Raw genomic sequence first — 26519 nt, 5'->3', positions numbered from 1 at the left:
TCCACCTGCCCTCAAGGCAGGTAACGTTATCCCCGTCTGATGAACGGGAAACCTGGCGCTCACTGAAGTCACCTGCCATGGTTTCTCTGTGAGTAGCTGGGCTGTCCTGAAAGCCTGGGCTTTCCTCTCCATCAGCGCCTGGAAGGGCAACCAGAATAAATGGAAGGTCTAGCATGAACACAACCCTAGATAAGACAGGACAGTGTGGAAACCAAATGCCTGGTCGGTTGTCCTTGCTGGGAATCAGGGTGGCCTAGGATGCCCTGAGGGTCCTCAGGCTGTGTCACCCTGAGCAACTCACCTGACCTACATGCTCAGCTTCCTCATCGACGCCTGAGATTTCTTTCAGTCCTCGCTGTTCAGCACCAAATTTGCTGTGCTTAGAACTTACATACGGATCAAGATTTATGGAATGAATGAATACACCTGAAAAACGAAATCCCGGGAACATCCTCCCTATTGTCTTATTAATTAGGTAACACAGAACACTTTGCACAGAGCATGACACATACCCAAGGATCAATCAGCAGAAGTTTCTGGTTATTATTCATGCTATTATTCTACACTTCCTCTTGGAACACCATCCCCGCTTCACAAGGTCATCCTAAGGACCAATGCATTTGTGAGCTATAAACATAAGCCAGTATTTTCGTTCTAACCAGTAGCCAACCCTGGACCATAAGGGTGGATGCCACCAAGCGTCACGGGTAACTCGGCAGAGGCCAGTGCAAAGGTGTCCCAGGAGGCTGCGTGCATTGGGGGCGTCCAGCAGGGGAAGGTCCCAGCGCACCGAGCCCAGTGGGATCCCGGGGCCAAGCTGCCGGGGGGCAACGCAGGGGAGCCTGCCTCCTGCTAACTTCGTGCGGGTCACCTGATGCCATAAATTAAAGCCCCCTCGGCCAGGTCTCTGCTCATCTTTGTTAAAAATAGAGTTTACAACAGATAGCTAAATCCAGACTCCTCTAAATCAGGGTGGGGGAGGGGGGAGCAGGTGCTACCCAAGCATGGCAGCATGCTGACACACAGGGACGGCAGCTCCGAGGGAAGGTGGTGGGACGGCTGGGACGGCATCCCCTCCAAAGTGCCAGCCGGCTCAGGTGCCATCAATATTGGTCCAACACCCGTGGATGTGCCAGGACGGCCTGGAGGCCGGATCAGCCGTGGCTCGAGGTGACCAAACAGATAGGGATTAGTGAGCACAGAACAACTCTGATTCAGGACAGATTTTCTGAAGAAAAAAGGTAAACAGATTGGTCTTTTGAGAGGCAGCTCCTCCGAAGCTAGAGTTCTGAGACCATGCCCTACAAAAACTCCTGGTAGGCGGCCCTGGGCTCCGCAGCTCTGGAAACCCTTCTCATCCCAGAGGCTTCCATGGCAAGTCCTTCCTCTTTTCCAGGTTGCTGGTGCCAAATACCATCTTGCTTAGCAAACCCAACATTTCCAGAACAGGATGAAGCTCAAAATAATTCTCACAGTGAGACCTAAATAGCTTTGCTGCTTAAACCTCTGAGTCCTTGCCTGAGCCTGTGACATTCCTCCTTGGTGACGCCAAAGCCTCTCCCGTGCCCCAGCAAGCTGAGGCCTTGGGGTCTGATTCTGGGGCACACGCTGCTAGAGTCGCCTGCTTCTCCCCCAACCCCCCAAGTTCAGGGTCCACTGGTTTACTCTCTGGAATGGCTGACCAGCTTTCCCGCTCCCCCACCATACCCAGCAAAGCAGAAAGGAACCATCAGTTGCCCTAATTAATACAGCACCCTTCTTCCGGGATCTGGACAACAAGGGCAGCTGTGGACAGACTGAGAGGATACAGAGGAAAAGTGGGCCCCAGCAGAGCAAGCACTCGGGCCCCTCTCTTGACTTCCGGGAAGCTACAGGCACACGGGCAGCTGGACAAGGTATGGGTTTCCCGTCTGCTCGCCTGCCCAGCTGGAAGCAGGAAGAGAAAAAACGGACAAGTACCTGAATCCTCTCTTGATGTGTCATTATTATAATTACTATTATTTTACCACTGTCTTTCCAAAAACCATTCCCTTAGGTGATTTCAATTTATCCTCACAATCATCCAATGGGGTATCTCCACAGGAATTACTAGCCCCATGTGAACCAGGAGGAAACCGAGGCATAAACTGGGGGACCCTTGATCTTGGCCACAGCGTGAATCAGATGACAAGGACAAGGGGTGTTGCCTCTGGCCAGAGAGCCAGAGGTACCTAAAGCAAAGCAGCACTGAGTGGGTCAAACGGGCCTCCTGGACAAGCCAGGCCTCAGAGGCAGGCCACTGGCTCCTGGGCGCCGGGGCCCGTCCCCTCAGAGCGCTCTCTGCCCTCCCTGCGTCCTCTCCTCTACGGTACCACAGTTGGGTCCCCTAGGTCTGGAATTCGAGGGGGAAAGACTAAACAAGCCAGGAAAACAAGTGGTGGACTGATGCTCCTGTTGCCAGGGGTGGCCTGCCCCTTCACCTTGACAATGACAGGTTGTAAAAGGTTAGCGGCACCCCCCACCCCACCTCTGGATCCTTGGAGCTAAATGAGAAAATGATGTCAGGCCAGGCAGAAAGCTCGATTCCTACTTAGAACCGCCATGGCTCCAGAAACGAAATTCTGCTCAACATTCTAGCCTTCTGTTCCAAAGCTGAGAGCCAGACCCAATATGTCAATGAGGCAGCCAATGATGGTTGATGGCACGCTTTTGCCCTGGTCTCCTCCAGCATGAGAGCGGAAAGCCACCAGGTGAAAGGCCCTGAGCCTACCCCGTGACTCAAGCTTTGCCTAATGTGCAGGGGAGAGACTGTCATTGCTGCCCTGACCACCTGTCCCACGCCAGTCCCCGTCCCAGAAGCCCCAGGGAGCTGAACCAGGCAAGCTTCTGCCACCTTGCCGAGCCCCATCTTATACGGAGCTGACACCCCAAGCTGCCCACTGTGGGGACCTGGGCACGCCTGAACGAGCAAAGGCAGTGCAGACTCTGCTGGACTTTTCCCCTTACCTCAGATAGGTTCACTTAAACATTCTGAATAGGCGTTATGACCTTGTATCACTGAAAGCACCAAAATAAACCCGCCAACCAACAGCATCTCAAGGCCTGGGGACGAGAAGGCGGGAGGTGGGCTGCGTCTCTGGAACTATCCATTTCAGCAGCTGGCAGGGGCCCCCATTCTCTTCCTGGCTCCCACGCTGCCTGCAAAGCCTTGGCCAATGCAGACATGATTAAGGCACAGACTTAGAACCCGCCCACGACTCCTCTACCAGGGAAACCACTGGTAACAGCTTGGAGAATCTCCCTCCTGCCACGAATACCACTCTACCAAAGTGACACTGGGCCAAGGCAGCGTGTCCCCGTCGCTCGGGGGAAGTTTGGAATTTCCACGATCTGCGGGCGCCACCCTCCGCCGCTCTGGCCGAGTTGGTGTGAGGCAAGAAGCCCGCTCGAAGATCTCCCCAGCTGATTCGAATTCCAGCGTGGTTCGCACACGTGTGTAGTTTGTAGCTCTCTTCCTGCACTAGTAGGTCATCCGCATTTCCAGGTGTCATTTAAAAAAATCCTTGTAAACATCGCCTTAATGGGTGTATGAGAATCCATCTTCTCCTCTCAGTCTGCATTTGAAAGCGCTCTCCTAAGAGAGCGTCCGGAAGTAGCTGGGGTCTAGATTGAAGATCTCCTCCCAGCTTGTGGGGCCAGTGAGGCTGGCCACCGGCATACGCTCAGGGAGTGGGGGCTGGTGTCCTGCCCCGGCATCCTGGGAGCCTGGACCACACCTCAGAATTTTTTTTTTTAAAGATTTTATTTATTTGACAGAGATCACAAGTAGGCAGAGAGGCAGGCAGAGAGAGAGAGAGGAGGAAGCAGGCCCCCCGCTTAGCAGAGAGCCCAATGTGGGGCTCGATCCCAGGACCCTGAGATCATGACCTGAGCTGAAGGCAGAGGCTTTAACCCACTGAGCCACCCAGGCGCCCCACACCTCAGAATTCTTAACCAACTGGGTACTCTGGTTGTCTCTGCCGGGAGGAGCATCTCGGTGCCACTGGAGAAGGTACACCCAGCAGGCCCTCAGTGAAGGTCTGCGTGGCGGGGCAGGCCACGGGATCCCAAACTGCTTTGGGAGTTCCTCTTGGAGTTTCCACAAGGCTCAATGGCTTAGGACCATCGCCCCCTTAAGAGGCATTTTGAATCTTTTCATTTTGGTCAGACATTAGGTCAGGAATGGAGTCTTCATCTTCCTACACCCGTTTCTCTTGCTTCTCCCTCTGAGTAATTTGGAAAACTTGTCTCTCTCTAGAAACGGGCTTTCAAGAGGCCTTGTTCTGGCCTCCCCGGTCCTGCCACGAGGAGGGGTCATTTCAGAGGGTCCTCATGGCTTTTTACAGCCAGAATGTCCAGCTTCCAGAGGGTCCACCAGAAAGACAGCTGACCCCAAGACACCAGGCTGGGGCAGGGAAGCCTCTCTACCATCCTCCCTCCAGATGTTCTACAAAGGAAAAACACCTGGCAAGCAAACTGGGGCCCATTTCCAATTTCTAGCTACTTGTTCCCCATCAGGGAGCTCTCAGGCAAGGCACCCTCCATCTCCCACTCCGGGAACATCTGGCCAAGTAGATGATTAGAAGCACATGCTAGCAGTTATGAACATGCTTCCCGGCGAAACTGAGCTCGGTCTCAGGAGCCCTATCTTCCCTCTTCTCTCTAGTCCACACCGCCCCACCCCGTGCACCTCCCCATCCTGGCTTTGCCGAGCTGTTCTGCAAAACAGATGTTGCACCTGACCCAAGATCTCCCAGGCACGTGGCCAAAACAGCTTTTAAAAAGGGGCTACAACATGAAACAGTCTTCTCCAGTCCAAGATAGCTCCGTAAATACCACCCCTGCCCCCCTTCTGCCTCCAGCAACAGCCAGGCCCAGGTGTGCTCCCTTCTAGCTCTCAACCTCTGCTCCTGGCCTCGGTGCAAAGCCTGTCATCCCCGCTCAGGAGGCGTCACACCCAGCGGGACACAGGCACTCCCCTTGGGCTGAATGTCTACGTCAAGGTTCGCATGAAGGGTTATGCTGAAAAGACCTCCCTGAAGTTTAACTTTACTTGTTTCCAGTAAACCAGGGTTAGTTCCAAGGCCTCAACCAGGGCAAAGAATTGACAAGGACAGAGGCCAGAGCTAGGTGTTAACTCTTAGGAGGTGAGCCAGTCAAAGCCTCTAGGAAAGTTCTAGAATCAGAGTGGCTTAACCACCTCCAGTCTCGAGGCCCCTGGGAAACCTGCCTCCTACCTGCTTCGTATTTTAGGTCCCTAAAGGCAAGAGAGTCTTTGCTACTGATAAGGCAGGGAAAGGGACTGGAAGAGGTCCTTGCAAACCCACACTGGATAGTCCCAATGTTGGGTCACTGTCCTGTATTCCGTACCCACGTTACAGCACTCTCCAACACACCCCAAACTCCTAAGGAGCAGGACCGTGAATGAGGGTACTGGGGAAGACATCTAGAGCACACTCCTCACATGTGGCATCCCTCTGTGAACTCACAGGCATCCTCCCGGAACAGGAGAGCAGGGCCTGCTCATGGCACCCCCGCACCCCTTTCCAGGTGCCCCACCTTTCCTTCAGTTTGTCTTCCAGGTGCAGAAATGGCGGAATCGCACAGCTTTTGAAGTTAGATAAACTCAAGGTGCTAACCCCAGAGCTCCCGCTTACAGGAGTTCGTGTCATGTCTCAAGCGTCTTCATCTACGAAGCTGGGACAGCCTCTCCCAGGGCTGCCGGAAGGATCTGGTAAAGGTCTTTATTGGAATGCCAGGCATACAGCAAAATGTCCAAGACTCCTCTCCTCCCTTCCCCTCCCCTGGGCAAACTACAGACAGAAATGACTGGAGCCCCCACAAAACGGGAGAGGACAAATGCATCCCACCCTATCCCAGGCACAGATAAGCAGACCATATCGGGGAGCACTGGCTTCCTCGGTCAGGAAGGCACCTGACTTGTGGGATGCCGCTCGAGCCTGGAGAGGAGCCCTGCCGTTCTGCCGTCTCTGTGGCACAGCGCCGTGTCACGAGGCATGCGCGCCCCGCTCGAGAGAGCGAGCGGACTGCCAGTTGCTGGTTAACTGCTGGTTAAGGCAGCTGTACTTTACAGTAACCCAGCATGGACAATATTATGAATGACACTCGCAAGCTGCCAGCCTGGGGACTCATTACAGTCAAGGTACAACACGGCAGCCTGCCAAGCCCCCGGCTTTCACACTCGCTATGCCAGAACATCCACACACAATTTAATTGCATTATAATTTCAAAAGTGCTTTTCAAACTGGAAAAAGGCATTCACTGATTAACCAGCGAAGAGCAAAATTGTTTATGAAATTGAATACAAAAAGCTACAGAAATGTAATTGGGTCGTTCTAGCACCTAATTTTCAAGCCATTTTCCCCACTTATTTAATCACGAGATACAAAAGGAGCGACTGAATTGACTTCATACTAATTAGATTACTCCCTGCGATCCTCTGGGCCTATATTCCAACTGGTTGATAGCAATGTTTTAAACGGGAACAAAAATGCTGCAGCAGCTTGTCGGCGGGACAGAATGGACCGTTTTGAACAGACCCTTCCAGCATCTGTCCCCTCGAGCCTCCCTGGCTCCCTGCTCATGCGTGTGTCCTTGGAGAAGCATCACCCTCCGGGGGGACCAATGGGCGGAATGCTTGGGTCCGTCTCCAGCGCTCCCTGCAAGAATGGGTTTGAACATGGCTCTTCTATTAAATCCCGCCACGTGCCCGGCAGGGCATGGCTGCTGCCCGGGCAGGCATGGAAAGCCACACGGCAACTCTCCTAATTGGCTGTACGACGCCCTTGCTGTGCCTCGGAACGCTTCTCCTTTCATTGTTTCGTAAACCAACCAGTGGGCCCGACCTGATGGGCGGCAGCCTCGCGGCAAGCCCGGCTCTGCCGAGTTAATTTTCTCACTCTGCCCTGAGCTTCCAGCGTGGGGCCAAATCTTTACTCCCTCAATTACTAAGGGGATAAAACCACTTTCCCCTTGGAAAGCAATGCTGGCCTGTATTTCCAGCGCGCTCCTGCCCTCTGAAAACGCAGGTGCAACGAGAGACGGTGACTTCTGCACAGGTAAGCATGGTGGACGCCTTGCTGGTCACCGTGACCCAAACGCCCAATGACGCGGGACTCATGGAGGACAAGGCCTCCTCCGACTCCTTTGGATACCTTCCTTGGATACCCGGGATAGCCTGCTCGTGGCTTTTTGGCTCGTTTTACATTTTATTAGGAGCAACATAATTGATTATATAATCAAATGTAAAACGTACATTATCAAGATAGCTCGGCACTTCACAGACCATTGAATCAAGATATCTGGGGCTGGGCCAAAAAAAATTAACTTACGCGAAGCCTCAAGTATGTCTCGCTCTGCTCTCCGTTTCCACACTGAAGATGGCGGGAGCAGGAGCTCATCTTTCCAGGGCCGAGCTGCACCCGGGCTCTGGGCCTGCAGGTCCTCCGAGCCGCTCCTCCAAACGAGGAGAAAACCCCCGAAGGCTTCTCTACCGCTAACCCTATCTGCTGATGCCACATCTTCATGCAGACCCCAATTTCTCTCTAGTCCGTGAGGAGGTCTTTGGGGGCCTGCCCAAGGGCCCCAGCAACATACAGGCAGCTGAAAGGAGGAGTTTTCACGTCTCCTCGCCTATCATAAACTGCTACTTGCCCGGGGAAAGTACACGGATGTTATTTAGGACACCACAGAGGTGTCTCGTGACGACAGCCCATTTTCACCAAACCTGGGGAGCCAGAGTGCGAGGAGAGTGGCAAGGAGCGGACACTGCCAGCCTGCAGCACCTTCCCCTACCCCGCTTCTGGTTCCAGCGGGAGGCAGCCTCCACTGCTCCGTGGACGATGTGCTGAGCCTGGCCTGTGTGCCAAGCAGGGTGCTGGCCCCCGGAGGGGAGAAGATGAAACCGGTCCCTGTCTTCAGAGAGATCCCTCAGAGGGACAGGGAGGGGCAGACATCCCAACACGAAACCACCAAGGGTTAGATGGGCAGGCTTGGGGGGAGGGGAGTGGCAAAGGGAAGGTGACCGCCTGCAAGAACCTAGGTAGGGCTTCCAGACAGGTGGCACAGTCTGTCCATCTGTCCCACTGGAGTCCCACACGGGAGAGGAGGCTTCCAGCACCAGTGGGGCAGAGAAGCACGTTCTAGGTGAAGATAAGACCACATACCAAGTCAGGGAGTCTGCCGGGGTGTGGGGTGCTGGGTACCACCAGCAGGCAGGATGCCATGGTTCAAGAACCAGGGAAAGGGATAAGATGAGGTCAGGCAGGTGGGCAGGAGTTAGGAGAAGCCTCGAATGCCACGCTGAAACATTCAGCCCTTATCCTACAGCACATGGGAAATCCATCGCGATCTCTTCCCTCTCCAGAAGCGTGATCCAGGCACAGCACCAGGCACTGTGGGTCTTCTAAGAAATCCTAAGACACAGCACGGATGGCACGGGCCTGGCCCTCGAGTCTGACCCCCGGGTGCCTACTGCGTGGTCTTTGGCAAGTAAGCGCCCCTCTGTGTGTCTCCGTTCCCTCAGCTTTCAGAGAGGAGCTCCACAAGGACATGGAACAATGACCAGCAGCCCACCGCCGTGACTGGCACCGGGAGAAGGCTGTGTGTAAGTGCTGGCAACTAGGACTAGGGAGCTATCCAGACTAGGGAGCTCTGGATAGGGCAAGAACTCCTGGTGGCGTGGTGTCTAGCAACCGTCCCAGGACATGGTGCGACAGAGACGCTTCGGGGCTCAGGAGCAGACCGTTGATGGCCTCGGTCACCACCACCAATGCAACTTCCTGGGCTTCACTGGAGGCTTCCAGGCCACCCCACTGGGACCAACCGAGGCCCAGAAACACAACCCAGGCAACGGAAGGACCCACACATTCAGAAATTCCACAGTCTACAGAAAGGCATGAGAGAGGCCACAAGCGCAAAGCACGCAGGCCAAAGCTGTGACCGACCAACAAGCAGCTTGCAGGAGTCACATGAGACCCGTCCCAGGTGACCTTCTAGGCTGTCCGTGGCCCACACCCTCAAATACTTCACTCCTGGGCAGTCCTTAATTAGTAATGTGCTCAGACCCAGGCATCTGTGACCCTTTCCAACAGGACGCCTACAAACAGAGCACGCCCCCTGCAGAAGGAGGGAGGATGGGCAGCCAGGGACACCGGGTCTGTGTGTTCGGAGCACAACAGATCAGCAACACAGTGAGAAAACCACCCAGTGGACCTGGCCATGAAAGGCGTCCTGTTCCTTGGGCTATGCTTGGACAAGGTGACATGCACTGGACGCGGGGCCCAGTCCCATCCTGGCTCAGGGGGGCTGTTCCACACAGACAATGGGGTTCTTTGCAAACTCCTGAACTACAGCATCCTCAGGAAGGCAGCCGGCCTGGTGACAAGGAGGTGGGGGCTGGGGGGGACGAAAGGAAAATGCAAAACCTCCCTTTTGGGGATGGGACTATCTGCACACATAAGGCGTGTGCGTGTGTGTATGTGTGCCCCCGTCCCACCAACATGTGCTACTACCGAGAGGTTACGATCCAGAGCAGCGCGGTCCACGCTTGGGAGGACAGGAGATTGACCCCACGTGGCTGAGCTTTATTCAACGTCACACTGTTTCTGAAGGCAAGGCAGTGCGGTGAGAGGAAATGCAAAAAGTGGGTGGTACCTCGGGATTTGGGAGCTGGGAGCTCACGTCCCAGCTTCACTGCTGACTGGCCTGAGATCCTGGGCGAGAAGCCTAACCGCTCTCAGCTTTTTCCATCTGTACAAGGGGTTCCTGTCTTCTAGGCTGTGGGGAAGCCCGACCAGCTGATGTCTGTGAGGCATCCAGCACTGTGTAAATGGCCCCAAAGCATAGGACTGGAAAGGAAGAGAACTTTCCAAGGGAACCAGCAGGAACAACAATTAACTCACGAAAGAGAACTAGCTTCCAAGGCCTTGCAGCTGTTGGTATGAACATATTGAATACATAGTTCCCACAGCGAGACTTCTCTATCCACCAGTGAGGCCCTGCGGGTCGGATTTGCTAGCCGCCAGTTTGCCTGTCACAGTCTGAAGGGACAGCACGTCTTTCTGTTGGTGGAATAAGAACAAGGGTACTCCCCCCCCCTCCGCCCCCATGGAACAGTTGTGAAAGATGGCTGTCCTCCAACCTCTGAAAAGCTAATGTTCGTAGCAGTGAGAGCATCCTACTGGAAAGCGGGGGTCACCCGCACCCGCTGTGACAGCACAGGCGTAAGAGCTGTGTCACTCATTCCAGGCCATAGGTGAAGCCCAGTGAGGACAGGTGGCATCCCACAGACCCGAGCCCAGGGTGGGCTGGTGGGGACCGGCAGGGGATGCCTTCTGCCAGCAGACAGATACTCCCTCTGTAGGCGAAGGACCCATGAGAAGAGAAATAGATAGGTCTGGGGGGCAGGAGTGCAGCCTCAGACCACAGGAGCTCCTAGAACAGGATCTTTTTTTTTTTTTTTTTTTTTTTAAATTTGAGAGAGTGAGCAAGCATGAGCAGGGCAGGAGCAGAGGCAGAAGGAGAAGCAGGCTCCCCATTCAGTGGGAAGTCCAATGCAGGGCTCGATCCTGGGACTCCGGGATGGTGATCTTAGCCAAAGGCAGACGCTTAACCGATTGAGCCACCCAGGCACCCGACAGGATCTATTTCTGAACATCTGGGGATGCCACAGGACTTGGTATGAGACGGGCTCACTCACGGTTTCCTGGGTGCAGGGATGGAAAGCCGCACCTGCCATTTGATGGACACACCCCTGTACCTGGCCTTTTATAGAGTTTCTCATTTAATCCACAGCCATCACCATCTGAAGTAGCCTCATCCCTAGTTTACAGATCAAGGAAACAGGCTCAGCCAGACGATGTCACTTACAGAGCCGGTGAGTGGGAGGAGCCAGAATTCAAACCCAGGCCTGCTGGACTCCAAACGTGCCAATTCAAGCCCGGACAAACCCATCCTCTCAGGCCGTCTGTTTCCTTGTCTGGGACATGAGGGTACGGTCTCCAGCTGGTGCCTAGGAGGGTACCCTTCAGCCCTCTGAGACTGCAGGCTGATCCTTCTCTGGAAAATGGGACACTACCTGATGAGGGCCCGTGAAGACTGCACCCCGTGACACAAGCCACCACTTCCTGCGAGACAGGCTGCAGGTCTCCTACCTTGCTGTCCCTCCCCACAGCCTCCTGCCTCCTGACCGCACAGTCTCCTTTCTGGACAGCGGACCGAGGAGGAGAAAGGGAGCAACTGGGCTCACAGCTCAGACCACTTCCAGACTGCAGCTGGGATGGGAGGCCAGGTCGGGGGTGGGGGGTGCGTGTCTGACCCACTGGCTGCAGGACAGCCCGTGTGGGATTTCCCAGAATCAAACCACCCAGAAATGGGTGAGTTGGATACGGTCAACCACAAGTCTGTGAGCGGGAGCAGAGGTTTGTGTGCTGTTTGGGAGCTGCCCAGGACTGCCATGGGCAGAGCGGCTGCAGATAGACAGATCTTCCTTGATTTATTATTTTTTTTAAGATTTTACTTATTTATTTAGAGTGTGCATGCCTGCGCATGCAAGTGGGGGGAGGGGCAGAGGGAGAGTAAATGCCCCACTGATCCTGGAGCCAGACTCGGGGCTCAATCCCATGACCCTGAGATCATGACCTGAGAAACGTGATACCAAGGGTTGGACACTTAACTGACTGAGCCACCCAAGTGCCCCAGCCTTCCTTGATTTACAAGGGGGGTCGTATCCCACCAGAAGTTGAAAGTGCATTTAATACAGCTAAGCTGACTGGACGTCCCAGCTTGGCCTACCCAACCTGAGCTGTGCTCAGAACACGTACATTAGCCTACAGTCGGGCAAAATCATCTAACACAAGAGCCTGTCTTATGCCAAAGTGTTGACTAGCTCATGTCATTTACTGACTGTTGTACTGACAGTGAGAAGCAGAATAGTTGTACAGGTGCAGAATGGTCGTAAGTTACAGGTTGTTTACCCTCATGATCTCCGGGCAGACTGGGGGCGGCATCCCACCGCCCAGCATCACGCGAGAGCATCCTACCGCACGTTGCTAGCCCGGGAAAAGATCCAAACTCACAATTCACATCCTACTGAATGCTTATGGCTTTCCCACCATTGTAAAGTCAAAAAATCGTAAGTCAGGGACCATCTGTATTATATTTGAGGCAGATGGGCGAGAACATCAAATGCCCCACCTACTGTTTCCGGCAGAGCCCTCTCCAAAGCACCCAGCCCCGCCCTTGCTGGCGTCCTCCCACCCTGAGGCTGCAGTTTCTTCTGGGTCATGGGGGTCTTTGCAGCATCACTCAAGAACAGGGTTAGAAAAAGCCTCATCCACGCTTAACTCCCTAGACCTGCGGATTGGCCTGGGCACAGAGCTCTCACTGGGGGCTGAGGCACTGACCTCACCATGACTGGCGTCATCAACTAGGCGGGCGCTGTTAAGTCATGGTCCCTTCCCAGCAGGACAGCAACTGCCGCACAGCCCGGGAGGGCCATGGTGGGCCTTCCATCCCCCATGCCTCTGCTCCTAACACACTTCCAATGGGATAAAACTGGCGTGCCTCCTTCCCCGGGTGCCCACAAAACAGAACCCCACAATCTGTCACTTGGCAGAGATCAGGTAAGCAAAAACTCACTAGGAGGCATGCCTGTGCTGGTGACAACTACCTCTTTCACTGAGGTCTGATTAGGCCTGCTAGGAACTATAGACGGATCCTCTGAATGACACCTTGCAAAACCCGAGGGGACAGGACTTCCCATTATCCAATTTTGCAGAGGAAGAGTCTGAGGCTCAGAGACATCCTACCACTTGCCTAAGGTCGCTGAGCAGGGGCATTGTTAGAAGATATTTCCGAAGTCAGGCACTGCTATCAGAATCCCGGCTTCCCAAGCACTCTTCTCCCCACACACAGTGGTTTGGAGGGGGTGGGAAGAAGCAGTACAGAGAGAAGAGCTTTGGACAACATTCACCAAGCAGGCTGTGTAAGTCCCTGGAAATCCCCCCCAGAGTCTGGTGCAGGTCCTCACCCTACCTCCCTCCAGAGCTCCCGGGGTGGGGGTGGGGTGGCAGAGAACACCCCAAGTCCCTCCACTCCCAGAGCTTCAGCAGAGGGGCCCAGGACACACACACAAATCTCCTCCTGCGACCTCCCCCGCCAAATATTTTAAAAGAGCAAAATTTCCCTCCAAAGACTTGAGAGAAGCCAGCTGGCAAGGCAAAGCTACGAAGACGTCCGTGTGCAATGAGCCCCTCCCGGGCCCGGTCATAGCTTCTCACGTTTGCTACTGTACTGGGAGATACCAAGCAGCAATCTTAAACTGTCTCCTTCGCTGCCCCACTCCTAGTCTTCCAGAACTACACGTGTTTCCACTTTGAAACCTGTTAAACATGGATGTTCAGTGTGCAAGTCCAGATGGCTGGGGGCCCTCCCCAACCCACTTGGCACTCTGCAGGATCCATTTTATGACTCCACCTTCTCGTCTTCCTACTGACCCACCGTGGCCAAGGAGCCATGCTGAAGAGATGGACCAGCCCAGATCAGAGACCCGGTTCCCGCTTCAGGAAACCTCTGCAGGAGCATGGGCCAGCCCATGCAAGGAATCACTGGGCCACAGCAGCCAAACTCTCTCCAGGCGCCCCTGGGTAGACAGGGGCTACATCAAGCAGAGCTGGAGGGGTGCTGTCTGAGGCGTGGCAATGGGGACAGGCATCATTCGGGCTATAGGCGGTCATCAGAACATGGTCCCTTTAGTTTCCCTCATAGTGCCTCATAGTGGCCCTTGGGATTTTCCACTTCTACCACTAGGGTCTACACGGTCATGGGTAGAGCTGAAGCAAGCTCTGGGACACAGGGACCAGACTGCCCTGCTTCACATGCCTCAACTTCCACCAAGGCCCTCCCTCCCCTTGCAGCCGATCCCCAACCAGAGAGACCCCCATTGCAATGGGGCTGCTGGTCGGGAAAGATGAGCTGAGGGGAACTGCCTTGTCATAGGGGCGGGGGTTGGGACAGGAGGGGTGGGCAAAGGGTGCATGCCATCTCCTCCTTTCCTCAGCTCTAACTTTCCAAACACTGTCCTCACATAGGTGTCTTCCAGCCCAAACATTCTCTCCAAAGTCGGTGCAGCACACACCACCCCGTTCTGTAGTTCCGTGGATAGGACGTGCCTGTTTGGACATTAAGTAATGTTCTTTCTGGGGTGCCAATGGAGACTGGGTGTGAATTAAAATGGCAATGTCGAAGAGCCTGTGGGTTCCTGATGCATGTGAGCCAAACCAAAAAGAACGTGGAAGGCTCTGAGACTCAGGAACGCCACAAAGATACAACAGAATCCAGCAGGCTGGCCTCTGCTCTGGGCAGGGCTGGTGGGTTAGAATTGGTAGCAGGGTGGGTCTGGGTCTGGGTCTGGGACAAGTGACTTACAGGGGCGGCTTTCTCTTATGCCACCGGGAAAGACGGGCAGGCAGCTCGAGCCAGCAAGGGCCTTGTCCCCATGCTGTCCGACAGGCTGGGGAGTCTCACCAAACGCTGGGGGTCCCCAAGACGCAAAGTGTGGGGAGGCATCCACATTCCTGCCCCCCATGCATGGACTCCAGGCCATAGAGCCCCGACAACAGAGCCCAAAGGGGGAACAGACCATCTTGGCTAGTTGTTGGAAAGATACTATTTATAGCTCCAGATGGTTAAACAACCTTTTTAAAGGCTGTTTTAAAACAACCTTTTTAAAGGCTGCTCTCGGGCCTGTCTTCCCTCGGCTGGCTGCACTCTGAATTGGTCGACTTAGAGGAGCCTAATACGCCAAGACCATAACTCCAAAGTCCGTCCTCCTCCCCAGAGCCTTCATTTCATTATTTTGTCGGCTCCCCAGGCCTGCAGCCGGTGCGCTCCACCCCAGGCAGCTGGGAAAATGGGCGCGGGGGGGGGGGGGGGGTATTACGAGAAATGCTCCTCCTGGTCTCTCATTCTTAGCAAAAGAAGTGAAAACCAAAAAGGGGGGTGTGGGAGGGCTAAGTCAGCTGCAGTCCTGGGGGCAGCACAGCACCCCGGGAGACCATGCTTTCTGGAATGCTGACAATCCGCTGACTTAGCTGCCTTGGTTATGGACCTGAACATTTAGAAGAAATATTTGGTGCCCAGGAAAATGGTTCTGTTTCACCCCATTAACTCCGACCAAAACTGGGGCTGCTTCTCGCTCAGCAACAGCTCTTCGGAATCAGGGACTCTGCACTCTCAAGAGACACTCTGAGTCTCCCCCTTTTCCCAACCTCAAATGGGGAGTGGCTGCAGACAGACTTAGGCACAGACAGCCTTGCCTTGTGGGCGGGGGGCAGAAGGGACACCCCCCCCACCCCTGGCCCAGCACTGCAGGGGACCAGCCAACACCCACCGACTTGGCCCTTGGCCCCACGCCCTCCAAGATAGGGTTCTCCTTCAGCAAACCAGACTTCACAGAGTCCACAGGGACTGAAAATGACTTAGCTGTGAACTGAGCTGGGCGGTGCTAGCATTACTGAATTCATTCCAAACACATTATGCATTAGAGTTAGGAGGGAAATGGGGCCTGGCCCAAAGGCAGAGCCTTAACACTCCATCACGACTCTTGCAGAAAGCCTCCAGCCTCCAGGTGATTCCCTGCCTTTTTCAGGGACACTCCTGGTCTCGTCCTGTTTGGTAGAAGGTTGCATGACTCTATTCGTAGTCAACAGGAAGAATACTATGGGCAGAAGAGACTACAAGTTCCTCACGTTCCCTGGGCTTTGAATGAGCCAACCCCAATCCCGAAGGCCTTGTCCACGATGAGGAAGTCTGTCCACTACTGGGGTCCAGTGAGGGTGGCCCTCGACTTAGTAAGATGTTAGGTGAGGGGATAATCTGGTACACCGTCTGCCATTCTTTTGGCTTAAGTCACCACTTCACTCCTCAGGCAGGGACGAGCAATGTTATCTAATTAGGGGGTGCCCTCACGATCCTAAATCGTGGGGTCTATATTCTAGCCACGGAACCATCTTGGACAGGTCTCTCCATCTGTGACACAGGGAAGTCCCAAGACCCATACACACACATGAGAAGGCGTCCTGGGCAACGAACGTTACTGAACACCAACCAAGGGGCAGACACCGTATGCCTATTAATCCGGGAGGGCCAATGCCAAAGCTGTTTCTTTACCATTATAGTTCTGTTGGAAGGATCCAAGCTATCAACACTGGACAAGTGAAAATACTTTGTAGATGGCATAACACTTTAAAGATAGGAGCTAAACAGGGTGCCGGTGGCTCAGTTGGTTAAGCGTCTGCCTTCGGCTCAGCTCATGATCTCAGGGTCCCGGGATCGAGCCCCACATCAGGCTCCCTGCTCGGCGGGGAGTCTGCTTCTTGCTCTCCCTCGGGCCCTCCCCTGACTCGTGCAAGCGCGCACTCTCTCTCTCTCTCTCTCAAATAAAATCTTAAAAAAAAAAAAAAAAAATACAGGAGTTAAACAAAAAGGAAGCTCAGAAGACAAGGGCAAGAACCAAGACAAGCTGACAAGGTGACATGCACCTCTGAGTAGCTGTCCTCCCAGGAGGGAGCCAACTGGTCCACCTGGGAGCTCAGTCACATGACCTCTGCCCCCGGAAGGCCACGTGGGCACGGAGTCCAGAGACCGGGAGGCTGTGCAGTTGCGGGACATCCTGACCTCCTTCCCAGTATCCCGGAGGCTGATGTGCTGGGACAGACACGTTCTGCCTCACAGCCCCGCGATCCTTGCCTGTCCACCTCAAGGAAGATGTATTCTTGCATTTCTAACTGATGTCTCGGGGAAATAATTAGATGTCACTACTCCCGCATTACATTACAACTTCGCAGCAGATCCTGGAGGAAGGGGAAATGAGTTACTGTGAGCAAACCAAACTAAATACAGTTGGTAATTGAAAAAGTGGCCAAGAAAATCAGGAGGGGAAAAGCAAGCAACTCAGACCTAAACGGATTATCAATCATTTCCTTTTAGGGCAATCTCCACTGCAACTTAATCCATTGCTATCACTTCCCAAATTCAATAAGAAAACTGATACTGTAGGGAAGGAGCAGGGGAAAAAAAAAAAGTTAAATGTTTACCATCACATTCTTTTTTTTTTTTTTAAAGATTTTATTTATTTATTTGACAGAGATCACAAGTAGGCAGAGAGGCAAGCAGAGAGAGAGGAAGGGAAGCAGGCTCCCTGCTGAGCAGAGAGCCCGATGCGGGGCTCGATCCCAGGACCCTGGGATCATGACCTGAGCCGAAGGCAGCGGCTTAACCCACTGAGCCACCCAGGCGCCCCTTACCATCACATTCTTGATGGATACTGGACATCCCATGTTCAATTCCAATCCAGCTCCAAGCATAACAGCATAAAAGAACTTTACAAGCAACAAAGCTCAGATAACGTGTTACCATTACGGACCCAGGGCGTGAAGTGTCTTCGCATGGTCTGCTGGCACCTCAGAGACACGGGGTTTAACAGTCACACCAGGAAGTGGTCATTCTGGGCTCCGCAGCCTGCCTGGTGTAGGGGGAGGACTTCAGGCGGGGCCACTGCTTTGTGACCTTGGGACTTCTAAGGTCCTGAGTCACCTGACCTTCAAGGGCTGTGGAGTCTGTTGCCATGGCAACCTGGTGAGGCCAAACACTCTTCTTCTAGTTAATAAACACGTACCGGGTACCTGTTATGTGTCAGGGGCTGAGGACACCAAGAAGAACAGAATCTGGTCTCCTACTAGCAAGGTCCTTAGAGTTACGGAGGCCGGGGGGAGGGATCTGGAAGGAAGGAGTAGGCCCAGGCTGAGTCCTGGAGACCCTCAGGAGTTTGTCAAAGGAAAGGTGTGTGGCGGTTCATTAGTGCAAAAGCAGGGAGAGACCCTGGTGGTCAAGGAACGGCGGTGGGGGGGGGGCACTGGACATACTAAGCAGACAGCCCAGGCTGAAGGGGAGCAGAGAGGCAGGCAAGGATGGTTCAGGCAGCAAGGGCACTTGGCTGGGAAGCCACCGACCTCGGCATGATCAGAATTGTAGCTCAGAAAGATCTCTCTGAACAGATAGGGGGTGGAGGGGTCTTGAGGCAGGAGTCCCCTGAGAGTCACCACAGGTGCCAGGGAGATGTGATGGACGCCTGCAGCAGGCATGCCAGTGAACACTGGGGCTGAACAGAGACTGGCCAGGTGTGCAGGGGGCACCCAGGATGAAGCCTCAGGTTTGGCCTGAGTGGCCAGGCACTATTACCCAGGAAGGGGGTGGTGGTCAGTGGGGCAGCCTGGGCAGCCTAGGCAGATGGAGATCACAAGTAGGTAGAGAAGCAGGCAGAGAGGAGGAAGCAGGCTCCCTGCCAAGCAGAGAGCCCAATGTGGGGCTTGATCCCAGGACCCTAAGATCAAGACCTGAGCCGAAGGCAGAGGATTAACCCACTGAGCCACCTAGGCGCCCCCATTGCTTGACTTCTTACCCACGGTCCCTAGAACTTGAACTTGAAAAGTACACACGAGAAGCACAAGCTTCTCCAAGTTCATCATACTGCCCAAATACCATGGAGGGAAGGAACACGGGAGCAGGTTCCTAGGTTCCCTGAGAAACCTCAGCACGTCTGGGCGGCAGATCCTAGCAGGGCTGCGGGAGCTGCTCAGGCAGGACTTGGGAACGGGCACTTCAGCGGCTGGCATGGCTGGCTGGGAGTTGGGCTACGAAGCTACGGTCCAGGGGCCAATTGCCAGCCACTCCTGGGTTCAAATCTCAGCTCAACCCCTAGCTGGCTGTGTCCTCCCGAGCCAGGTCCTTAACCCCTCTGTTTCTTCATCTCAAAAATGGGCACAACAGTTATGCCGCACAAGGCAGCCAGAAGGGGCAGGGAGGGAGGGAGAGCAGGGGAAGCCTCAGTCCCGTGACCGGGAATAGGGAACACTTTCTGGTAAGAGTGGGCTCTCCTTGCTCATCAGTGCTAATAACGACAACATCCCAGATGTAAGGCGGGTACAGAATGTTCCCCTCATACCTCTCACCACCAAAGAAGTAGGAAACAGCTTTTTAACTCGTCCTAGGCAAGGGAATACACAGCATGACCCCTCACCAAGGAGGGGGAGGAAAGAGGTCTGAGGCTGGCCCCAGGCTCGCCAGAGCAACTGGCAGAAGATGCTGGTGGCTCTGCGCTGCTGCTCCTGGTACTTGATGGAGGGTGACTTTGCAAGCAACAAGGCACTCTAGTAATGCTCTATAAAACTATAAAATTTACTTTGAGAGCACCAAGTCTAATTACCGCACCCAGACTCTCTGCATTTTTAAGAACCCCCCTTTTTTTCCTCCTTAAACTCTTGATCATAAGGACTCTTGTTAGCAATACTCCATGTCCTTCTTGTTTCGCCTGTTGCCATGGCAACGGAGCAGTGTTTACCAGCCTTTCCAAGCTGGTACATCTTTATTAGCACCCGGATCCCAAGAGGAGCAGGAAACAGTGCAGAGGTTTAAAGAGCATTAATCCCCTTAAGCTTTGCAAACCTCTCTAGTTAGGGAGCCCATAAGGGGGGGGGATTGGGGTCTCTGCCATTTTCAGGGCCCTACTAGAATTGTTAAGCCTCCATGAAGCACCAGACCGGAAAAACAAAACAAAGCAAAAACTTCTCTCTCTGGAGCTTCGTTTTAAATTTTTTCTCCTCCTGAAAAAGACAAACTTGTGGGCTGCCTGCTTGTGCTTCACAAGAAAAGTTTGGGGCCCATCCCTCAGTCAGGGACCCACTTCTCTGGCCACACTGCTCTCTCACGATAAATACAGGCCTTCAAAACATTGTTCTCTCTTGGCCAGGAGGAGGAACGGCCATAAAGGCCCACTGGCCGGGCCCCCTATGCAGCCCCCTTTCTGCCCCTCCGCTATGAGAACCAACAGACGATTCCGAGGTCAGGTAGATTTCCTGCGTATTTCAAAAATCCCACCTCTGAAACAGCTCGAGAAAGTGCTCCAGGTCTCAGCCTCTCCAGCAAGGTTTTTCAAAGTCAGCACCAGAGCAGAAGTGGGAAAGGAGGGAGAAGAAAGGGTTTCTTTACATCGTTTAAAGGCAGTTCAATGTCCCAGTCCCCCTCCTACCATATAAATGTCTCTTTTATCCTTCATCCCAGCTTAGAAAAAAAAAAAAAAAAAAAAAAAAATCAAACCCCAGCCAGGACTCCAGGAAAACCTGTGGCTGAATTTTGAAAAATTGCACAAGTGAAAGATGATACCAACATTCATTCTGGCTTCCCAAACAGCTTTAAAATGGGTAATTTTGAGCTGGCCGAGCCTTGGCGTCCTCCACAGCCCCCAGTCCCGCGTTCTGTGCCCATCAGTCCAGTTCAATCAGGGCTGCCCAAATGAAACACTGGGGCCATTAAGAGTTAGGCCTTCGGGGGGAGGGGGACGTCCTGGCTGGGCGGCTGACAAAAGGCTGCGTCTCCAACCCAGCAATGTCTGAGCCCACTTTGGAATCTACCAGGCATCTCCCATTATTCCCAGGGGTGCTCAAAATTCTTAAAACAAAAAATTAAGTCATTCGGATCATTTTTCTTGTTTTGGTGGGATAAAGGGTTCATTCAAAGACCAGTATCACCCTCTCAAAAGACTCCCCAGCCCAAGCTGCATCAGCATGAAAAACTCAGGAGAGCTTGGCTCCTGGACGCTACCAATTCTAGGCGGTCCCACCGTCATGTGGTTACAGAGTTATTTATTGGTGACATTCCCCTGGGTTTTCTAAAAGTACTTGAGGTGCCTTAAAATGCTCAAGCACGTACAACTGTGGACAAGAAAAACATGAATCAAGGCTGTACAGGGAGAATGGTCAACCGCGTCGGGGCTCAGAGCGGGAGCAGCCCAAGGACTAGAACTTCTGATTAGGGAAACACTGGAACACCAAGTTTCTGTATGAACCCGAGGAAACACTAGAGAGGGGTCACCAGTCAACAGGGATTAGAACAAACCATCGCACAGAGCTCCGGAAAGCCCATCAGCCAAGACCTCCAGAGAGTCAGGGCCAGGATGGCGACACCTAGTGTCTGGCCTGGTTACTTCAGGCCTGGGGCAGAGAGTACCCCAGAGGCAGAGACCCAGGGTCTGGAGGCAGCAGGATGTTGAGTTGAGGGGGAGGCCGGGATGGGAGTAGGCAGGTGGGAATATGGCTGGCTTCCTCGTTCAGTGACACGAAGCCGGCAGAAAGCCAAGCCGGGCTTCCTAGGACCCCCTCGGAAAGGGAGTTAAGAATTACAGACCAGAGAGCAGGACTCTGAACTTCAATTAAACCACAGAAACTCCCCTGTGGGTTATGTGGGTTACTCTGGGGGCTTCGGCAGTAAAGTCTCATGAACGATGAGTCTTGAGGGTCCGCGAGAAAGCGGGAGAACAGCACCCCAGTATGTAACCAGTCCTGGGGCAGGGCGAGGGGAGACCTACTGAGGGTCACATGGCCTGGGTCTAGAGCACTCTGGACAAAGCAGAGCCTCTCATGGCAGCAAGTGGAGTAGAGAAGTCAATCCTTCCGGAAGATGAAGGAGGTAAGGAAAAGTCAGGCTGGTTGGCCCAGGGTGGGTGTTCCAGTCCAATGGTGAGAGAAGGCTGGGATGGGCCCAACTCCCATCTGAACTTCTGTTTTTAGAGGAGACTCCGGTGCCTAAAACCACCTCCCAGGCAACCCCTGTCCCCAGGAGTGGACATTCAAGTCCAACTCTGATGTCTGTGGTCCCTTTAAATCCTTTCCTGTCCTTCAGAGCCTAGGGAGAAGGCTCTCAAGCAAAGGGCCAACTGGGAAATGCCTTGTTATTAACCTCCACACCTGTACCTGAAGCTAAGATTCAGCAGTAGGTGGGGGACAGGAGGTGGGATATGGCAGTGAGGGAAGAGAGGGCTTGAGAATGCGCTTGTGTGCGCATGTGTGACCCACGGGTGCATTCGGGGATCGACAGACTTAACACAGCAGCCAGTTTGCTTCACGCACCTGATTTCTACCCTTGGCTGAACACCAATTTCCAATCCAATTGCCACCTCGTCCCAGGCAGGCTGCCGCCAATACGTCTCCTCGGCCCACCTGGACCCCGGCTTGCTGCTCTTCACACCGGCCCCCTCCCACCTGGGGACAAGTGCTTGGCACCTGCCAAGTTAAATCTGGGGCCAACTGGATTCTCCGGGGGCGGGGGGGGGGGGGAGGAGGTGAGGGGAGTCTGAGGAGGGCCTCTCCCTCAGTGCACAGGCACATCAGCAGGAGGAATTCAGAAGGTAGCTGTGACTGGCAGGGGAACCCTTGGACACTCAGGTTCAGCCTCAAAGGAGGCTTTATTTAGTCCTCGGGATACTACTGTTCCCCGTGTCCCAGTACCATCTACCTACAGGCGCCGAAAGAAGAGGACTTTATTCGTTCTCAGTCCCGGCTTGCAGAAGCCCACAGTGCCCCCACAGAAGCGAGCCTTTATGCCAGTTCTAAAGCACTTTGAAAAAAAGAAAAAAATCCTTAAAAATGCAAAAAACAAACAAAAAACTATAGGAAGAGATCATTCTTATACTGATGAAAGAGAATGGTTATTAGTCTCAAATTTTACTTGTATCTTCTAAAACCATCTTCTTTCCCTACCAATTCCCAATTTTCGGTGTATTAGAAAAATGTCTGCCGAAAAATTCTGTGAGGTGAGGCCTGGGGTTCAGATGTCTACAGTGTGGATTTGGTCAGGCAAGAGACAGAAGGAGTGTGTTAGCGTGTGAGTGTTGTGTGTGTGTGTAGATCTTGGATGTGTGAACTTCTGAATCCTGCCCTAAGCATTCCTTAAAAAAAAAAAAAAAAGGGAAAGAAGTCCTCAGCCTCCTATTTTTCCCAGGCTGAAAAATTCCCAAATTTTCCAGCCAGGCTTCCAATAGATCAGACAGAAAGATGACAACAAGAGGAGAGGGGAATTAAGAAGCACTGAGAATGAGTTTGGATTTCTGCTTAACTTTCAATTCTGACTCCAAAATTCCTTTTGGAAGAGAAATGGTAAAAAGAAGGGGGGAGAAAATACAGAGTAAGAGACACCGTGTTCTTTCCTTATGACCCAAAAAAAATCCAAACCTTGCTATTTTAAACAAAGAAAAGCAAAGTGTGTGAGGAACAGCTTGCATACAGCTGAAGCCGGCATTATTTACCTTGGGGTTCCTATACTCACTCGACTTTTACTTCTTAAGCACTTTTGCAACACAAGAGAAGAAAGAGGTAAAGGCCCAAACAGTATAAGATATGGAGATCTGTCAGTGGATCCTGAAGGGTTGCCCAGGGTGCTCTCCTGCCCAGGCTGGCCGTGGGGCCTTGCCAGCTACTGCTCCCAGCCAAAGCCCCCACTCTGGCTCTGACAACAGTCTGCAAAGCCCCCCTCCCTATCACTGGTCACACTTACAAGTGGCATTTGTCCATGGCATTTACGCTCAATCCTGCTGAGGTTTCTCCTAATTGGCTCAGAAAAGATGGTGTCTGCAGACAGCTGGGGCTAGGGGTGGGGGGGAAGCAGGCCAGCTTCCACCTCATATGGGGGAGGACCAGTGCCAGTAAAGTGGCCCCAGCATCAACCAGCTTCTAAACGCTTGGATGCCAGGCTCAACGGACCCACTAAAAGGACTGTCTCCAACCCACTCTTCCTCCATGCAGCAGGGCGTCAAGCATCAGCTACAATCTCTTGGTCAAGTGCACAAGCCTTGCTTCTGGATGCAGATGCAGCAGGGTGGGCCAAGGAGCTAGGGTCTAGCAGGATTCCAGGCTCCAAATCCCATTCTCCACCTCACCCTAGCTGAGTGACCTTGGTCAAGGGAGTGGCCAGGGGGTAAAGGAGATGCACCAAGCTTCAGTAGTGCCCCATAATGGCTGTCATCATTCACTCATTTCCTTAAAAACTATTCACCCAGGGGCGCCTGGCTGGCTCAGTTGGCAGAGCATGCGACTTTTGATCTCTGGGACGTGAGTTCAAGCCCCACGCTGGGCTCAGTGCCTACTTGGGGAAAAAAAATAAAAGATACACACCCAGCCCTTAATTCTTGAAGGTGACTGGTTTCACTGCTGAGGGTAGGGATGAAGGGGAGGTGGAAAAGGAGGCAAAGAGTTACCCCAACAGGAAAGCCATGGCGATGAAGACAATCAGAAGCGAAGGGAGAACAGGATTCCCTATTCACATGCTGAACCCAGACATTACCGGCTGATACCATGGGGCACCGTGAAACTAGGCTAAGTCAAGAGCTTGGGGTCTACGTGTGGGCAGAGGGAGCTGGGGAGGGTACTGGATTATCTTGTTTAAGGAACAAGGAGAATAGGTGTGAAGAGGCAAACACCAAATGTGCTAAGTGCCTCCAGGTCACTCATTAAAAGCCCGTCTTCCCTCGGGGTCCCCCTGAATGATGGCTCCAGGCAAGGGAAGGGTCACTGATCCAGGAAGCTCTAGCCCTCCCACTCATGCTGCCCGGGCGCCTGCGAGCAGTCACCCTCCCTCCCCGCCCCCCACCCCAAACTTATTTGGCCCTGCTGTTTACAGCTCACCACACCACAAATCTTTATTTCTTGTCACCCACTGGCCCGAGCTGTCCCCACTCCCTGTTTCTTCCAGACAAGTTAATAAGATGGAAGGCTCCCCAGAGGCCCAGAGCCGGCGAACATTATCACTTGGAAGCAAGGCAGAAATCCTGACACATCGGAAATGACTTCAAGCCTATTAATTACCCTTTCTTCTTTGGCAGATCTTTTGAAAGAAAGCTTGACAAATTGAAAGGAAGGCGAGCACTGCCTCCCCACCCCAATTAGGCCCCCACTCCCACCCCAGTAACACCAATCTGCTACCTGCCTTTTGATTTTAGACGATTTGTCAGAACGGTACCCCACACCTCAAAGGGTCCCATGTCTGGTCTGCATGGTGAGGGCCACAAAAAGGCGAGCCCCTCTTTAGGGACTACGTCTTTGAAATCAAAGTAGTAGGGAGTGGGCGGGGCTTAGAACCCCAGGGCTGGCCTTGACCTGCACAGGGAACCCAGACCCCAAGGCACATACTCAGAGGAGGAGCGCCCACGGGGTCCCTCATTCCTCGGTTGACAGGCGCAATGACGCCTGCACTCCTGGATGCAGCATCCTTCCTGAAATCCTCTGGATGAATCCAGCCGACAGAGCAGTGTGGGGGAGGGGCTGCTCAAGCCAGAAAACCTGGCAGGTCGAGGGGCCAAACAGTAACTGCATCTCCGTGCTTCCCCGTGTACTAAATCGACTTTGACCCAGGGCTCCCTGGAACATCCCTTCCTTAGTGAGGGTTCTGCAAAAACGACTAGGTGGGTTCTTTGGTATCCCTTTCCTGTATCTATTCAAATCGCCAAATGGATTCCAATGGGAATAACAAAAACTATTGATTTTTCTTCCCGAAATGGGTTCCTCTCATCAAAGCAGTCCCCTTATCAGTGAGGAGAACCACCATCCCCTCAGCGGCTCCACCCTGAACCTACAGTCAGCCCTGACTGAGCCAGCATCTCATAACCAGCGTCAGACAACTGAGAACATCTTGGGTCTCTTCTCCAAAAAACTGCCTCTCCTCCTCCCCTGTGCTCCAGCCTAAGGCCTTGGCAGCTTTCCTCTTACCTCTATAGTGAACTCCCACTGGCTTCCCCCTACTGCCCATGTGGCCCTGTCACCCCTCCTCAACTCAGGAGCCAGTGGGATCTTTGCAGAGCAGAAGTCCTATGTCTCTGCCCTTCTTCCCTCCTTCCAACGGCTGCCCTCCACCTCGCCCGGACTCACAAACTCTTCATGGTCCAGCATCTGTCCACCTCCCTTGATCATTATCTACCTACCATTTTCCCTCTCAGCCATGGTCTTCTGCCCTTCAAACATGCCACGTTCATGCCCACCCCTGGGCCCTTGCACTTACTGTTGCCTACTCCTTCTAATACCTTTGCCTCCTGATTCAAGTATCTGCTCCTCGGGGAGGCCACAGCCACCTGCCTGCCTAAACAGGCCCTAGGCTCCTTCTCTCCGAAACAAGGGGAGCTCCTAAAGAAGGAGGGCTAGGATTAGGCCTGCTTTGTCCCTGTAGTATTGCTAAAACTTGAACAGCTCCGGAACAGGGGGTGCCCCAGTATGCAGCAGAGCCCCCAGCACAGGATGGGCCTCCACTGGTACTGTGGGAGGGGGGGTTGTCCCTCTGCCCCTGGCCAATCCTAGGAAACCCAGAACGAACACATGATTGCAACACTACAACCCCCGCCCCCATCGCAGCTCTGAAAATACCAAGGACCCACTGCCTGACCACCCCTGGCCAGCTGGGAGAGCCCCCATCACCACCATCTACGCAGGTCCCACACAGCCTTCCAAGGGTGATTTGAATCTCGACGCCTGGGTTGGCTAAAGGCAAGGCCACCCACCCAGGCTCCATTTTTCTGGTGCATTTCCACCAGATCGCATTTTAAACTCAAAAAATGTTTTAAGCCATTACCTGGGAAATCATCAAATCGTTTGTTCATTTTTATT

General features: G+C 53.5%; 1 protein-coding gene and 1 non-coding gene across 12 annotated transcripts in view; one reads left to right on the top strand and one right to left on the bottom strand.

Annotated features, from left to right (window-relative positions):
- MSI2 (musashi RNA binding protein 2) overlaps positions 1-26519 on the bottom strand; it is a 387830-nt gene that overhangs the window by 93538 nt on the left and 267773 nt on the right. The gene's annotated exons all lie outside the window — the stretch shown is intronic.
- TRNAK-UUU (transfer RNA lysine (anticodon UUU)) lies at positions 23931-24003 on the top strand. Its single transcript has one exon. It is a non-coding gene; the product is annotated as a tRNA-Lys (tRNA).

The sequence above is a fragment of the Lutra lutra genome, chromosome 16 (assembly GCF_902655055.1).
Source record: "Lutra lutra chromosome 16, mLutLut1.2, whole genome shotgun sequence".
NCBI classification, from domain to species: Eukaryota; Metazoa; Chordata; class Mammalia; order Carnivora; family Mustelidae; genus Lutra; species Lutra lutra.
Note: the sequence above shows the minus strand (reverse complement) of the source record. Positions and strands in the feature narration are given on the sequence as shown.